The sequence below is a fragment of the Chlorocebus sabaeus genome, unplaced genomic scaffold (assembly GCF_047675955.1).
Source record: "Chlorocebus sabaeus isolate Y175 unplaced genomic scaffold, mChlSab1.0.hap1 unalloc_scaffold_496, whole genome shotgun sequence".
NCBI lineage: Eukaryota > Metazoa > Chordata > Mammalia > Primates > Cercopithecidae > Chlorocebus > Chlorocebus sabaeus.
The window spans coordinates 88134-105845 of record NW_027327810.1 but is presented as its reverse complement, the minus strand read 5'-3'; the positions used below and the strand labels follow the sequence as shown (position 1 = coordinate 105845).

Sequence of the window (17712 nt, the reverse complement as noted above, 5' to 3'; positions counted from 1 at the left end):
GATTAGTTAAGTTTTCTGATTTCATGATTTCTTAAATTGTGGTCATATGACCTCAATCACTGGAAATAGAATGTCATGAGTATTTCTCTTTACTTGCAATCATAAATACAGGGAATGTCATCAATTGGTATGTCGGTGATTGCATGATTTCCTGAAAGTCTTTCACAGTCTAATTTGGGCACTGAGTATTTCGTCTAAGTTCAGTGCATGTTTCCAACACTTGATGCTTTATGATTTGGGTATATAGCTTCCACAAGAGCATTTCCTGCAAAGACATGTCTTGGTTCCCACTGGTAAGTCATTTCACTCGAACACAGAATCAATAGGCTGAACATGGAAAGGTTATCGCTAGAATACTTATTAGACTGCATAGATCTCTTCTTTAATATTAAGGAAACAAATACACTGTGTTATTAACTGTACTTCATTGATGATTCTCAAGTCAGAAAGTACAGGTCTGACTTCCTGTCCTTCAATGCCTGAAAGAATGATCGTATCAGCCAAAAGCTCATAGTTAGAAACACATTGCAGCTTAAACACACACACACCCAGACATATAAACAAACACAAAGAAACACTCACATGGGCATAATTCCGCATGCCCACAAGCTCACGCAAGCAAACACATACACACAAACACACGCATTGTTTCGTGAGGACAGAATTATTCCCTAGCACTGTTTTAAGTAAACTAACGGATTCCCCAGGAGTTTTAAGTGAACTCCCTGGGGAATAAAAGGGGACACACCCTATGACTCATTCTTTAACTGAGTGCTGATATTGGATTGGTGGACCGCGTACCTGATGGGTGGGTGGGGTGTTCGCGGTAGGCGGGGGTTAGTTATATAGGGGCTGATGCAGTCAAATGGCGCGTCATTTGAAGACTCTTTCGGAAGAGATAGCGTCTTTCTGCAAGGTGCGGTCCCAGCAGAAAAAGTTTGTGATCCTTGCTCCTGGCGACATGGAGACCGATTCACTCCACTTGGGAGGTGAGTGGCAGTTCAACCACTTTTCAAAACTCACATCTTCTCGGCCAGATGCAGCTTTTGCTGAAATCCAGCGGACTTCTCTACCTGAGAAGTCACCACTGTCATCTGAGACCCATGTCAACCTCTGTGATGGTTTGGCTCCTGTGGCAAGACAGCCTGCCCCCGGAAAGAAGCTTCCTCTCAGTAGCAGGAGACCTGCTGCGGTGGGGGCTGGGCTCCAGAATATGGGAAATACTTGCTACGTGAATGCTTCCCTGCAGTGCCTGACATACACACCACCCCATGCCAACTACATGCTGTCCCGGGAGCACTCTTAACTTTGTCATCGTCACAAGTGCTGCATGCTGTGTACGATGGAAGCTCACATCACATGGGCCCTCCACTGTCCTGGCCACATCATCCAGCCCTCACAGGCATTGGCTACTGGCTTCCATCAAGGCAAACAGGAAGATGCCCATGAATTTCTGATGTTCATTGTGGATGCCATGAAAAAGGCACGTCTTCCCGGGCACAAGCAAGTAGATCATGACTCTGAGGACACCACCCTCATCCACCAGATATTTGGAGGCTGCTGGAGATCTCAAATCAAGTGTCTCCACTGCCAGGGTGTTTCAGACACCTTTGGCTCTTACCTGGACATCGCCCTGGATATACAAGCAGCTCAGAGTGTGAAGCAAGCTTTGGAACAGGTGGTGAAGCCCGAAGAACTCAATGGAGAGAATGCCTATCATTGTGGTCTTTGTCTCCAGAAGGCGCCTGCCTACAAGACATTCACCCTACACACTTCTGCCAAGGTCCTCATCCTTGTATTGAAGAGATTCTCCAATGTCACAGGCAACAAAGTTGCCAAGAATGTGCAATACCCTGAGTGCCTTGACATGCAGCCATACATGTCTCAGCAGAACACAGGACCTCTTGTCTATGTCCTCTATGCTGTGCTGGTCCACGCTGGGTGGTGTTGTCACAACGGACATTACCTCTCTTATGTCAAAGCTCCAGGAAGCCAGTGGAATAAAATGGATGACGCCGAGGTCACTGCCTGTAGCATCGCTTCTGTCCTGAGTCAACAGGCCTATGTCCTCTTTTACATCCAGAAGAGTGAACTGGAAAGATGCAGTGAGAGTGTGTCAATAGGCAGGGAACCAGGAGCCCTTGGCGCTGAACACAAAGACAGGCGAGCAACGCAAGGAGAGCTCCAGAGAGAACCCTGCCTCCAGGTACCTGACTTGGAGGAGCACTTGGTGGAAAGAGCCACTCAGGAAAGCACCTTAGACCACTGGAAGTTCCTCCAAGAGCAAAACAAAACCAAGCCTGACTTCAACATCAGAAAAGTCTAATGTACCCTGCCTCCCAACGTGCTTGTGATTCATCCATCAAAATACAAGAGTGGGATGAACAACCATCATCCTGAACAGCAAAGCTCCCTGCTGAACCTCTCTTCAAGGAACCTGACACCTCAGGAGTCCATGAACACTGACACACTCACTTCTCTGCAAGGGAGGACCAGGAGATCCAAAGGGAGGAACAAACACAGCAAGAGGGCTCTGTTTGTGTGCCAGTGATCTCAGGAAAAGTCTCCACCCAAACGCAGGAGTGCATGCGCACACACACTGACACACACACACATACACGTACACACACACACACCCACGAGGGGGTTCATGCGCGCACACACACACACCATCACATCACATACACAGTCAATCCGACATAAAGTAATGAGGAGCCCAGGTTTCTGTCTACACAAGAGGGACAACTGGATAGTGATGGCTGCGTTTCAGGATGAGCCCAGACATAGGAAACATCGAATTTTGCAGTCGTGAGTCTTCTGAACCTGTGGAGGCAGTGTCTGTGTGTTTGTGTTCATGGTAGATGACATTCAGTGTGAATTTCTGAATAGGACATATTGCAGTGTAGGGTTGCGCGTGAGGTTATTGCAGGGGACGGGGTTGACTATTTTCTCTTGGGGTGTGTTTCATTCGTCAGTTGTTGGTGAGCACCAGAAGTTGAAATTTTGCGAACGTGGGACTTCTGTGGATCCTTCTCGCTACCTTGAGTAGTGGAAACTGGGACGCATTTGAAGAGAGGAAGGATGTTCTTCTTTTGAACCTGCCTCGCCGTTTTTACATTGCTTGTTGAATGGACCTCAGGCGCCCTAGGACTTGTGCCCCTGGTGGAACCCACAGAATGCTGGAGACAGACAGACAGACACACTTGCCTATTGAATGCTGTCCATTTCCAATGAATTGAAGCAGAAAATCATCCCACTGGTATGTGAGTCATTTGGAAGTAAATCGTATGATAATCAAGGAAATCAAACACAGGAGCGTGTGTGTATTCAACTAAAATAAAAGCAGTAAGCACTGAAATAAAACTCATTTGATGTGTATCAAAATGGCATTTGGGAGATTCCAGGTCAATCGTCCAGCTGCGAAAGGTGCATCTCCGAAGCATAGTCCCTGACCTGCAATGAGACTTGTTCATCCGAGGTGGTGTTGCAGTGGAAATGATTGTGGGAAATGGCCCCTTCCTTTTGTGTATTCGCCAATTGGATTTCAGGCTCCATTTCTCGTTCGGTACAGTGATCCAAGTTGACCAACCAGAGAGTAAAGATGTCCAGGGCATAACTCAGGGCTCCATACAACCACAGAATCTTGGGTGCAACCCTGCTCAAGCACACTAATGTGCGTATTAACAGTGTCTCTGTGTGACGTGTGTGTAAACTACAGTGTGATGAGCATGACTGGCAGACAGGTGATCCATTGGGCTCACCTGAAAATCAGTTATGAGCATGAAAGAACACCGATGCCCAGGTCCCGGCTTCAGACGTAACACCCTCCAGCGTCTTGTGTGAAGCCACAGCATCTGGACTGCTCATGCTTCTGGGGATCATTCTCCTGAAAATCGTGGCTCCTTTCTCCCTGTGGAGCAACTCTCTAAGCAGCGCTTCTTTCCTCCCCCAGGACTCTTTTCATCGAGCACGGGAAGCCTTCTGATTGAACACACCTGGCCCATGAAAGACAATGGAAAGAAACGGGGCCAAAGGTCACAGTCCTCTCATTCCACCATCCTCCCTAAAATCATCCTGATTTCATGGGCCCTGAGGCCAGCATGTTTCTTTACACCTCGAGGCCTTGGAGCCGGGCCTAAATTCTGCCCCGTTTCTCACTCTCTAAGACATTTGGACAAAATCCCTGGAGCCAGGATCTTCATTCCTGGTAAGCCAAAGGACCTGAAGACACACCCAAATTCTGCCCCTCCTAGTTTGGGGAGCATGTCTACGTTCATCAGCTTTACATTTTGCACCAAATGTGGGAACTACCAGTCCATCACACAATGCCTAACTGGAAACGGAGGCAACATCCCAGATCCTGAGCAATCCATGCAAGAATCCATGAGATAAATGCCTTCTTTTCGCCTTTTCCTACTGAAACACGGGCCTGTAGTAACAATGGTGTACAAACTTCTGTTTCACTCCCTGCTTTTAAATCTCTCTGTTTCTTTCTTCTTGAGACAGGGCGCTCCACTCCCATCACCCAGGCTTTTCCAGTGTTTAATTCTGGTTGTTTGCTTTTGTCAAATTTACAACTTTTTATTGCATCTCTCTCAAATGTTGATCCATTATCACATACATATGAAAATGTCATCTCCCATGCTGTGTGATATGTGGTTTTTGTTTTCATCCTTTGTTAAAGGAATCGAAGGTTTTAGCTGGCATACCTTCCGATTACTCAAGTTTCTTGATTTCATGATTTCTTAAACTGCCATCGTATGTCCCCAACCACCGGAAATAGAATGTCACGAGTATTTGTCTCTTCTTGCAATCATAAATTCGGGGAATGTCATCAATCAGCCTCTCAGTGACTGCATGATTACCCGAAAGTCTTTCACCGTCTAAATTGTGCGTTGAGTATTTCGTCTAACTTCAGTGCATGTTTCCAACACTCGATGCTTTATGATTTGGGTATCTAGCTCCCACCAGACCACTTCCTGCAAAGACTTATCTTGTTCCCCACTGGCAAGTCATTTCACTCGGATATAGAATCAAGAGGCTGAACATGAAAAGGTTATCACTGGAATGTCTATTGGATTTGCCGGATCCCTACACACACACACGCACACAAGTGTACAGTCATTCCTACATAACATAATGTGGTCCTCAGGTTTTTGTCTATGTAAAAGGGACAACTGGTTAGTGATGGCTGCATTTCAAGATGATCCCATATCTAATATATTCTTGTGGAGTTGTGAGTATTCTGATCATGTGAAGGGACTGTCTCTGTGCATGTGTTTTCACAGTAGATGACATCCTGTGTGAATAGCTGTATACTACATTTTGAGGTGTAGGTTTTCCCCTCAGTGTACTCGATGAATTTGAATTTATTATTCTGTCTTGGTTTGTTTTGATTAGTCAATTGGTAGTCGAGAGTAGGTGAAATTTTGCTAAAGTGGGATATAGGTGAATCATTCTCGTGAATGTGAATAATTGAGACTGGGATGCATTTGTAACATTGGAAGGGTGTTCTTACTTTTTATTCCAACTTTTTTTGCTTTTGTTTTCAACTGACCTCAGGTGCCCTGGGTAGAACCTATTTAATTCTTGGAACAGACAAACAGATGCTGCTAATTTTATGGTGTGAGTTTAAGTTTAATTTAAAGGGAAAATTTCCTCACCAGTATGTAATTCATTTCCAAATAAGTTATTCTTATCATCAATGGAATAATACACAACACACTGAAGTGTGTGAGTATGAAACTACAGTCAAATTAGAAAGTTCTTAAATAAACTGCATTTCATGAGTAAAGGATGGAATTTTCGGAAATTCTAGATCAACCATCCAGCTGTGAAATCTGTGTCTTTGAAGCAGAATCCCTGTCCTGAGAGTTGTTTCTCTCTGGTGGTATTTCAGTGGAAACTACTTTGGGGAATAGCCCCTTCACTTTTTATATTTGCTTCTTACTTTTCATTGTAAAGCTGTGTTTTTAAACTGTATTTAAATGTTAATAGAATCCATCCCAATAAAACATAACCAACAGATCTTCTCATTTCTAATCATCACAGATCAATCTCTTGTTAGTTATGGTGATCAGTTTACTTACCTGAGAGTAAATGACACCTGGGCAGAACACAGGGCTCCATAGAAGTACAGAATCTTGGGTCCAACCCTGTCCAAGCATCAAAATGTGTATATTAACAATGTGTCTGTGTGAATTGTGTGTCGAGTAAAGTGAGTTTAGTAAAACTTGCAGTAGATTATTAATTTGGCTCACTTTGTAATCAGTGAATGAGCTTTAAAGAGTATCAATGACCAGTGCCTACCCCCCAGAGATAAGAACTTCCAGTGTCTTGTGTGAAACCATGGCATCTGGATTGCTCATGATTCTGAAGATAATTCTGTCCCCCATGGTTTCAGAATCACTGCAGGAGGTGGAAACAGATAACACATCAGTCCCTTGCTCTCTCTGCTCTCTTCACTCAGAAAAAGTCTCACTGGGACCAAGGAAAATCCTATGGTTTCCTAGGAAGAAGGATTTTTCTCAGGAGAGAAAATGGTGGCTCCTTCCTCCCTGTTGAGCCTCTTCCTCAGGATTGCCCCTTTGTCTCTCCAGGACTCTCTTCATCAGACCTGAGATGCCCCCTAGTTGAGCACATCTGGCCTATGAACAAATAAGGGGAAGGAATGGTTCCAAAGACTGTACTATGCTCACTCCACCATCATCTCTGAAACTAACCTGACTTCATGAGCCCTGGGTCAGAAGCTGTTTCTTTATATCTCTAGGCTTTGCCTCACAGCCTAAACCCTGCCCCATTTCCTACATATTGTATATTTTGACAAAACCTGTAGAGTCTAGATCTTTATTCCTGACAGGGCAAAGGGAGACACACCAGAATACTGTCCCTCTGAGACTGCAAGACATCTCAGCTTCCATCAACATGAAATTTTGCATCAAATACAGTTACTGTAGGTCCACCTCACAATGAGTAATGGAAGTTGAGACAACATCTCAGACCCTGTACAGTTTTTGGCCAAGCTCATTTAGTTTGGCAATGCTTTTACTCTATAAATCAGTTGTGAAAACACTTAGGATTCATATTATTTAGTCTTTTAATCAATCTGTTATTGTTTTCAATGTATTTACTACACTTTAGCTTAATATTTCTGATAAACTTTGTTGCAAAATTCTCAATATAATAGTGGCAAACCAAATCCAGCAATACATCAAAAAGCTTATCCACTAAGATCAAATCGGCCTCATCCCTTGGGTGCAAGTCTGGTTCAACATATGCAAATCAATAAATGTAATCCACCACATAAACAGAGCTAAAGACAAAAACCCCATGATTATTTCAGTTGACTCAGAAAAGGTCTTTGATAAAATTCAACATTCCTTTATGCTAAAAACTCTCATGAAACTAGGTATTGATGGAGCATGCCTCAAAATAATAAGAGCCATTTATGACAAACCCACAGTCATTATCATATTGAACAGGCAAAAGCTGGAAGTATTCCATTTGAAATTTGGCACAAGGCAAGGATGCCCTCTCACCACTCCTATTCAATATAGTGTTGGAAGTTCTGGCCAAGGCAATCAGGCAAGAGAAAGAATAAAGCATATTCAAACAGGAAAAGAGGAAGTCGAACTTTCTTTTCTTGCAGATGACATGATCCTATATCTATAAGATCTCATCACCTCAGCCCAAAAGATTCTTAAGCTACAAGCAACTTCAGCAAAGTCTCAAGATACAAAATCAGTGTGCAAAAGTCTCAAGCACTCTTATACACCAACAATAGACAAGAAGAGAGCCAAATCACAAATTAATTCACATTTACAATTGCTACAAAGAGTATAAAATACCTACCTAGGAATACAGCTAACAAGGCAAGTGAAGGACCTCTTCAAGGAGAACTACAAACCACTACTCAAGGAAATAAGAGAGGACACAAACAGATGGAAAAACATTCCATGCTCATGGGTAAGAAGAATCAATATCATGAAAATGGCCATACTTCCCAAAGTAATTCATAGATTCAATGCTATTCCCATAAACTACCATGGACATTTTTTACAAAATTAGAAAAAACTACTTCAGAATTCATATGAAACGAAAAAAGAGTCCATATACCCGGGACAATCCTAAGTAAAAATAACAAAGCTGGAGGCATCCTGTTACCTGACTTCAAACCATATTACAAGGCTACAGTAACCCAAACAGCATGGTAGTGGTACAAAACAGACACATAGACCAATGGAATGGAATGGAGATATCAGAAATAAGACTGCACATCTACAACCATTTTATTTTGGATGAAAACAAACAATGGGGAAAGGATTCCCTATTTAATAATAAATGGTGCTGGAAAAACTATCTAGACATATGCAGAAAACTGAAACTGGACCCCTTCCTTATACCTTATACAAAAGTGAACTGAAAATGGATTAAAGATTTAAATGTAAAACCCAAAACTATAAAAATCCAACCCCATATAAAAGTGGGCAAAAACTGGGTGCAGTAGCTCATACCTGTAATCCCAGAAGTTTGGGAAGGTGAGGTGGGCGGATAACTTGAGGCCAGGAGTTCAAGATCAGCCTGGCTAACCTGGTGAAACTCAGTCTCTACTCAAAATACAATAAATTAGCCAGATGTGGTGGCAGGTGCCTGTAATCCCAACTACTCAGGAGGCTGAGACAGAAGAACCACCTGAATCTGGGAGGTAGAGGTTGCAGTGACCCGAGATTGTGCCACTGAACTCCACCCTGGGTGACACAGCAAGACTCTGTCTTAAAAAGTGAAAATAAAAATATTTTAAAAAGTGGGCAAAGGATATGAACAGACACTTATGCAGCCAACAAACATATGAAAAAAAAAAGCCCAACGTTACTGATCATTAGAGAAATACAAATCAAAACCACAGTGAGATGCCATCTCATGCCAGTCAGAATGGTGATTATTAAAAAGTCAAGAAACAACAGATGCTGGTGAGACTGTGGGGAAACAGGAACACTTTTACACTGTTGGAGTGAATGTAAATTCAAACGCTGTGGAAGACAGTGTGGTGATTTTTCAAAGACCTAGAATCAGAAATACCATTTGATCCAGCAATGCCATTACTGGGTATATACCCAAAGGAATATAAATTCTTGTTTTATAAAGATACTTGTATGCATATGTTCATTGCCACACTATTCACAATAGCAAAGACATGGAATCAACCCAAATGCCCATCAGTGACAGACTGGATACAGAAAATGTGATACATATACACCATGGAATACTATACAGCCATAAAAAGGAATGAGATCATGTCCTTTGCAAGGACATGGATGAAGCTGGGAGCCATTATTCTCAGCAAACTAATGCAGGAACAGAAAACCAAATACACATGTTCTCACTTATAAGTGGCAGATGAACAATGAGAAAACATAGACACAGGGAGGGGAACAACATACACTGGAGCCTGTCTGGGGGTAAGTGAGGAGGGAGTGCGTCCGAATAAATAGCTAATCCATGTGGGGCTGAATACCTAGGTTACGGGTTGATAGGTACAGCAAACCACCATCGCACACACTTACCTATGTAACAAACCTGCACGTCCTGCACATGTATCCTGGAACTTAAAATGAAATAAAATAAAATTTTTAAAAACTTTGTTTTTTCTAAGTCGTGTTTGCAATTTTCAACGTGAACTTTCTAGTAGACATTTATCATATATAGAATTATATAGTTGATTTTTGAACAACTATGGTTCTGCCATTCTTTAAAATGCAAATTCTTTATGAGTGTGTGTGTATATGTACACATATGTGTGTATATATATTTGTGTGTGTATATATACGTGTACGTGTGTGTGTGTGCATAGATAGATAGATAGATAGATAGATAGATAGATAGATAGATAATGCTCCTGGTCTTCTGTTTGAGTAGGCTGAGAAGGAGGAGGGGGAGGAGTGATTGTTCTTGCAGTCTCAGAGGTAGCTAGGTGGAAGAGAATCTGTACAAATGAACACATGAAGTTCTCATTTGTAAGTGTGAGTTAAATAATTGTACACCTGGACATAGAAGTGGAATGATAGACACTAGAGATCTGGAAGGGTGAGAGGGTGGGAGGGGCAAATAATAAACAATGGTTCAGATATCTGGATTCGTTGATCCCAAATGGTGTACAATTATTTCTCTTTAATTTGTGTCCATTTACCAGCAAGTTTGAGAGGAGTGAGCCAAGCTCAGAAAGGCATTCAGCTCTAAAATCAGATGTGCATGGCAATGGGCAGAAGTACCCTCTCCCTTTCTCAGAACAAATCCAAGCTTCCTTTATACCCCTTACCACAGGAAAGTTATCTTCCAAAATGTATTTCTGCTGGAGGCAAAACGTTTTATATTTTATGAAAAAAAAACTTGTAACTTGGTAAAACTTATAAATTAATATTGGAAAAACAGTAGGGCACTCTCTTTGGGACATAATCTTTGAGACACTTCAGCAGCATATACAGCTTGTAATTCGTCCTGAGAAAATCCAGATAGCATAAACTTGAGAATGTTCATGAGGAACGGAAAAGTACACATTTACTCACATATTTTACATTAAAGTTTATCAAGGGTAGAAATTTAAAAATCTGTTTTACTATGAATGTTCATATGAAAGTACAGACATTCACCTAAATTTTCCTGAAATTATTTAAAAATTAATTTGTCATTGGTAATAGAAACTTCCAAACATCTCCATTTTACAAGTCTCATTATCCATATTTTCTCTAAAATATTCAGAAGTAGAAAACAAAAATATAGATTAAAATAGCTCATATTTTTCCAATTTAAAATAATTGTTCAGTAACTGGGAAGAAAGGTTTACACAAATTGGAAATTCTGCATGTATATAGAAATTAATAAGATGAGAAAATTATGGCAAATAATAGGGGGCTTCAATAAGTTCATGCAAAATAACAATTATGAAAAAACTATGCATGAACTTTTAGTTTTTGCATCGAAACACACATATACTAGTTTATTTTAACTTTTTCTTATTTTTGAGACAGGGTTTCACTCCTCTCACCGAGGTTGCAGTGCAGTGGAGCAATCTTGGCTCAAAGTAACCTCTGTTTCCCAGGCTGAAGTGATTCTCCTGCCTCAGCCTTCCAAGTAGCTGGGACCTTGTCTGGTTAATTTTTGTATTTTTTGTAGAGGCTAATTTTTGTATTTTCTGTCGAGGCAGGGTTTTGCCATGTTGCCCAACCTCCCAAAGTGCAGGGATTACAGGCGTGAGCCACCATGCCCGGCCCTGTTTTAACATATGTGAACAGGATTTAAAACATCAGTCTGAAAAGAGCCACATGAATTCTGCCAAACTTGAATTCTGCCAAACCTGTAACAAGAACAAACATCAAATTTATGGTGAAGCTGGAGTACAAAAAACGGTGAAATAAATTATTCTTTAAGAAAAGTCTATGGGAAAAATGACCTGAAGGATCAGTCGTTTACAAAGGGATACCTGATTCTAAGAAGAGATAAGACAATGTTGAAGATGAAGCCCACAGAGGAGGGGCATCCATTCCAATTTTTGAGAGAAAAAAAATTGTTTCTATGCCCTAATTGAGGAGAACTGACAATTAATGAGGATATTATAGCCAACACCACAGACATCTCAATTGGTTCAGCTTACACAATGCTGACTATAACGTGAAAGTTGAGAAACTTTACATTTGATGAGTCCCAAATACCCTTGTGCCTAGATCAGCTATGGACAAAAGTAGAGCTATTAGTGACTATTTTGAACAAGCAGAATCAAGATCCTGAAGCATTATTTTGAAGAATTATAACAGGGAGTGAAACTGACTTTATCAAAAGGATCCTGAAGGCAAAGCACAATTAAACCAATGGCTACCAAGAAGTAGAAGTGGTCCAGTCAAAGCAAAAGCAAACTTCTCAAAAGCAAAAGCCATAGAGGTTTTGGGGATGCTCAAGGCATTTTGCTTGTTGACATTCTGTAGGATCAAAGCACCATAATATTTGCTTAGTAGGAGAGCTCTTAGAGAAAATTAGCAAATACTTTTGCAGAAAAGTGCCCTGTAAAGCTTCACTAGAGAGTCCCTCTGCACCACAACAACACTTCTGTTCCTTCCTCTCGTCAAACACCAGTAATTTTGAAAGAGTCTTCATGGGAAATTATTAGGCATCAACATTACAGTCCTGATTTGGTTTCTTCTGACCTTATTTTTCCTAATCTTAAAATAACTGTAAAGGGCACCCATTTTTCTTCAGTTAATAGTAGAAGATTGCATTGACATGGTTAAATTCCCATGACCCTCAGTTCTTTATCAATGGAATGAATGGCTGGGATCATCCCTTAATGCAGTGTCTTGACCTCAGTAGAGATTATATTGAGAAATAAAGTTGATATTTATATTTTTATTTTTAATTCCATTTTTCACTGACATTTTTAAATCCCTTCACAATTCATGTTTGTCTCAAAGGTATTTAAATTTAGAAATCATATCAAGTGAGGTTGGTGCCACAATGGCCAAATAGGAACAGCTCCAGCCTCCAGCTGCCAGCGTGAGCAACACAGAAGATGGGTTATTTCTGCATTTCCAATTAAGGTACCGGGTTCATCTCACTGGGGCATGTTGGACAGTTGGTGCACGACAGTGGGCGCAGCCCAACGAGTGAGAGCCGAAGCAGGGCAAGGCATCGCCTCACCTAGGAAGTGCAAGGGGGAAGGGAATTCCTTTTCCTAGCGAAGGGAAACTGTGACACAGAACACTGGAAAATTAGGTCACTCCCATCCAATACTGTGATTTCCCAAGGGTCTTAGCAAACAGCACACCAGGAGATTATATCCCATGCCTGGCTCGGAGGGTCCCAAGCCCACAGAGCCTCTCTCATTGCTAGCACAGCAGTCTGAGATCTAACTGCAAGGCAGCAGTGAGGCTGGGGGAGGGGTGCCCACCATTGCTGAGGCTTAAGTAGGTAAACAAAGCAGCCAGGAAGCTCGAACTGGGTGGAGCCCATTGCAGCTCAAGGAGGCCTGCCTGCCTCTGTAGACTCCACCTCTGGGGACAGGGCATAGCTAAACAAAAAGCAGCAGAAACCTCTGCAGATGTAAATGTCCCTGTGTGACAGCTTCGAAGAGAGTAGTGATTCTCCCAGCATGGAGGTTGGGATCTGAGAACTGACAGACTGCCTGCTCAAGTGGGTCCCTGACCCCCAAGTAGCCTAACTGGAGAGCCTAACTGGGAGGAGCCTACCTGGAGTGGACCTCAAGCAAACTCCAACAGACCTGAAGCTGAGGGTCCTGACTGTTAGAAGGAAAACTAACAAACAGAAAGGACATCCACACCAAAACCTCACCCATACATCACCATCATAAAGACCAAAGGTAGATAAAATCAGAAACAGGGGGAAAAAGCAGTGCAGAAAAGCTCAAAATTCAAAAAATCCGAGCACCTCTCCCCCTCCAAAGGAACGCAGCTCCTCACCAGCAACAGAACAAAGCTGGATGGAGAATGACTTTGACAAGTTGAGAGAGGAAGGCTTCAGTTGATCAAACTTCTCAGAGCTAAAGGAGGAACTACAAACCCTGCACAAAGAAACTAAAAACCTTGAAAAAAGATTTGACGAATGGATAACTAGAATAACCAATGCAGAGAAGTCCATAAACAACCTGATAGAGATGAAAACCATGACGCAAGAACTACATGACAAATGCACAAGCTTCAGTAACCGACTTGATCAACTGGAAGAAAGAGTATCAGAGATTGAAGATCAAATGAATCAAATGAAGCAAGAAGAGAAATTTAGAGAAGAAAGAGTAAAAAGAAATGAACAAAGCCTCCAAGAAATATGGGATTATGTGAAAAGACCAAATCTACATCTGATTGGTGTACCTGAAAGTGATGGGGAGAATGGAACCAAGTTGGAAAATACTCTGCAGGATATCATCCAGGAGAACTTCCCTAACCCAGCAAGGCAGGCCAACATTCAAATTCGGGAAATACAGAGGACGCCACAAAGATACTCCTCAAGAAGAGCAACTTCAAAACACATAATTGTCAGATTCACCAATGTTGAAAAGAAGGAAAAAATGTTAAGGGCAGTCAGAGAGAAAGGTTACATTACCCACAAAGGGAAGCCCATCAGACTAACAGCAGATATCTTGGCAGAAACTCTACAAGCCAGAAGAGAGTGGGGGCCGATAGTCAACATTCTTAAAGAATTTTCAAACCAGAATTTCATATCCAGTCAACTAAGTTTCATAAGTGAAGGAGAAATAAAATCTTTTACAGACAAGCAAATGCTGAGAGATTCTGTCACCACCAGGCCTGCCCTACAAGAGTTCCTGAAGGAAGTACTAAACATGGAAAGGAACAAACAGTACTAACCATTGCAAAAACATGCCAACATGTAAAGACCATCGATGCTAGGAAGAAACTGCATCAACTAACGAGCAAAATAACCAGCTAACATCATCATGACAGGATCAAGTTCACACATAACAATATTAACCTTAATGTAAATGGGTTAAATGCTCCAATTAAAAGACACAGACTGGCAAATTGGATAAAGAGTCAAGACCCATCAGTTTGCTGTATTCAGGAGACTCATCTCACGTGCAGAGACACACATAGGCTCAAAATAAAGGGATGGAAGAAGATCTACCAAGCAAATGGAAAACAAAAAAATGTCAGGGGTTACAATCCTAGTCTCTGATAATACACACATTAAACTACAAAGATCAAAAGAGACAAAGAAGATCATTACATAATGATAAAGGGATCAATTCAACAAGAAGAGTTAACTACCCTAAATATATATGCACCCAATACAGGAGCATCCAGATTCATAAAACAAGGCCTTAGAGACTTACAAAGAGAGTTAGACTCCCACACAATAATAGTGGGAGAATTTAACCCCCCACTGTCAACATTGGACAGATCAACGAGACAGAAAGTCAATAAGGATATCCAGGAATTGAACTCAACTCTGCAAAATACACATTCTTCTCAGCACCACATTGTACTTATTCCAAAATTGACCACATAGTTCGAAGTAAAGCACCCCTCAGCAACTGTAAAAGAACAGAAATTATAACAAACTGTCTCTCAGACCACAGTGCAATCAAACAAGAACTCAGGATTAAGAAACTCAATCAAAACCACTCAACTACATGGAAACTGAACAACTTGCTCTTGAATGACTACTGGGTACATAACGAAATGAAGGCAGAAATAAAGATGTTCTTTGAAACCAATGAGAACAAAGATACAACATACCAGAATCTCTGGGACACATTTAAAGCAGTGTGTAGAGGGAAATTTATAGCACTAAATTCTCACAAGAGAAAGCAGGAAAGATCTAAAATTGACACCCTAACATCACAATTAAAAGAACTAGAGAAGCAAGAGCAAACACATTCAAAAGCTAACAGGAGGCAAGAAATAACTAAGATCAGAGCAGAACTGAAGGAGACAGAGACACAAAAAACCCTTCAAAAAATCAATGAATCCAGAAGCTAGTTTTTTGAAAAGATCAACAAAATTGATAGACCACTAGCAAGAGCAATAAAGAAAAAAAGAGAGAAGAATCAAATAGATGCAATAAAAAATGATAAAGGGATATCACCACCGACCCCACAGAAATACAAACTACCATCAGAGAATACTATAAAAACCTCTACGCAAATAAACTAGAAAACTTAGAAGAAATGGATACATTCCTGGACACATACACTCTCCCAAGACTAAACCAGGAAGAAGTTGAATCCCTGAAGAGACCAATAGCAGGCTCTGAAATTGAGGCAATAATTAATAGCCTACCAACCAAAAAAAGTCCAGGACCAGATGGATTCACAGCTGAATTCTACCAGAGGTACAAGGAGGAGCTGGTACCATTCCTTCTGAATCTATTCCAATCAATAGAAAAAGAGGGAATCCTCCCTAACTCATTTTATGAGGCCAACATCATCTTGATACCAAAGCCTGGCAGAGACACAACAAAAAAAGAGAATTTTAGACCAATATCCCTGATGAACATCGATGCAAAAATCCTCAATAAAATACTGGCAAACTGAATCTAGCAGCACATCAAAAAGCTTATCCACCATGATCAAGTGGGCTTCATCCCTGGGATGCAAGGCTGGTTCAACATACTGAAATCAATAAATGTAATCCAACATATAAACAGAACCAAAGACAAAAAACACATGATTATCTCAATAGATGCAGAAAAGGCCTTTGACAAAATTCAACAACCCTTCATGCTAAAAACTCTCAATAAATTCAGTATTGATGGAATGTATCTCAAAATAATAAGAGCTATTCATGACAAACCCACAGCCAGTATCATACTGAATGGGCAAAAACTGGAAGCATTCCCCTTAAAAACTGGCACAAGACAGGGATGCCCTCTCTCACCACTCCTATTCAACATAGTGTTGGAAGTTCTGGCCATGGCAATCAGGCAAGAGAAAGAAATAAAGAGTATTTGATTAGGAAAAGAAGAAGTCAAATTGTCCCTGTTTGCAGATAACATGCTTGTCTATTTAGAAAACCCCATCGTCTCAGCCCAAAATCTCCTCAAACTGATAAGCAACTTTAGCAAAGTCTCAGGATACAAAATTAATGTGCAACAATCACAAGCATTCTTATACACCAATAACAGACAGAGAGCCAAATCATGAATGAACTCCCATTCACAATTGCTTCAAAGAGAATAAAATACCTAGGAATCCAACTTACAACAGATGTGAAGAACCTCTTCAAGGAGAACTACAAACCACTGCTCAGTGAAATAAAGGAGGATACAAACAAATGGAAGAACATTCCATGCTCATGAACAGGAAGAATCAATATCGTGAAAATGGCCATACTGCCTAAGGTAATTTACAGATTCAATGCCATGCCCATTAAGCTACCAATGACTTCCTTTACAGAATTGGAAAAAACTACTTTAAAGTTCATATGGAACCAAAAAAGAGCCCGCATTGTCAAGACAATCCTAGTCAAAAGAACAAAGCTGGAGGCATCACGCTACCTGACTTCAAACTATACAGCAAGGCTACAGTAACCAAAACAGCATGATACTGCTATGAAAACAGAGCTATAGACCAATGGAACAGAACAGAGCCCTCAGAAATAATACCACACTTCTACAACCATCTGATCTTTGACAAACCTGACAAAAATAAGAAATGGGGAAAGGATTCCCTATTTAATAAATGCTGCTGGGAAAACTGGCTAGCCATAAATAAAAAGCTGAAACTGGATCCCTTCCTTACTCCTTACACAAAAATTAATTCAAGAGGGATTAGAGACTTAAATATTAGACCTAAAACCATAAAAGCCCTAGAAGAAAACCTAGGCAATACCATTCAGGACATAGGCATGGGCAAGGACTTCATATCTACAACACCAAAAGCAATGGCAACAAAAGCCAAAATAGACAAATGGGATCTAATTAAACTAAAGAGCTTCTGCACAGCAAAAGAAACTACCATCAGAGTGAACAGACAACCTACAGAATGGGAGAAAATTGTGGCAATCTACTCATCTGACAAAGGGCTAATATCCAGAACCTACAAAGAACTCAAACAAATTTACAAGAAAAAAACAAACAACCCCATCCAAAAGTGGGCAAAGGATAAGAACAGACACTTCTCAAAAGAAGACATTTATGCAGCCAACAGACACATGAAAAAATACTCATCATCACTTGCCATCAGAGAAATGC

At 41.0% G+C, this 17712-nt stretch overlaps 1 pseudogene; it reads left to right on the top strand.

The window, feature by feature from the left end:
- Positions 1–385: 385 nt before the first annotated feature.
- Positions 386–2661, top strand: LOC140711288 (ubiquitin carboxyl-terminal hydrolase 17-like protein 6; annotated as a pseudogene).
- Positions 2662–17712: the final 15051 nt, after the last annotated feature.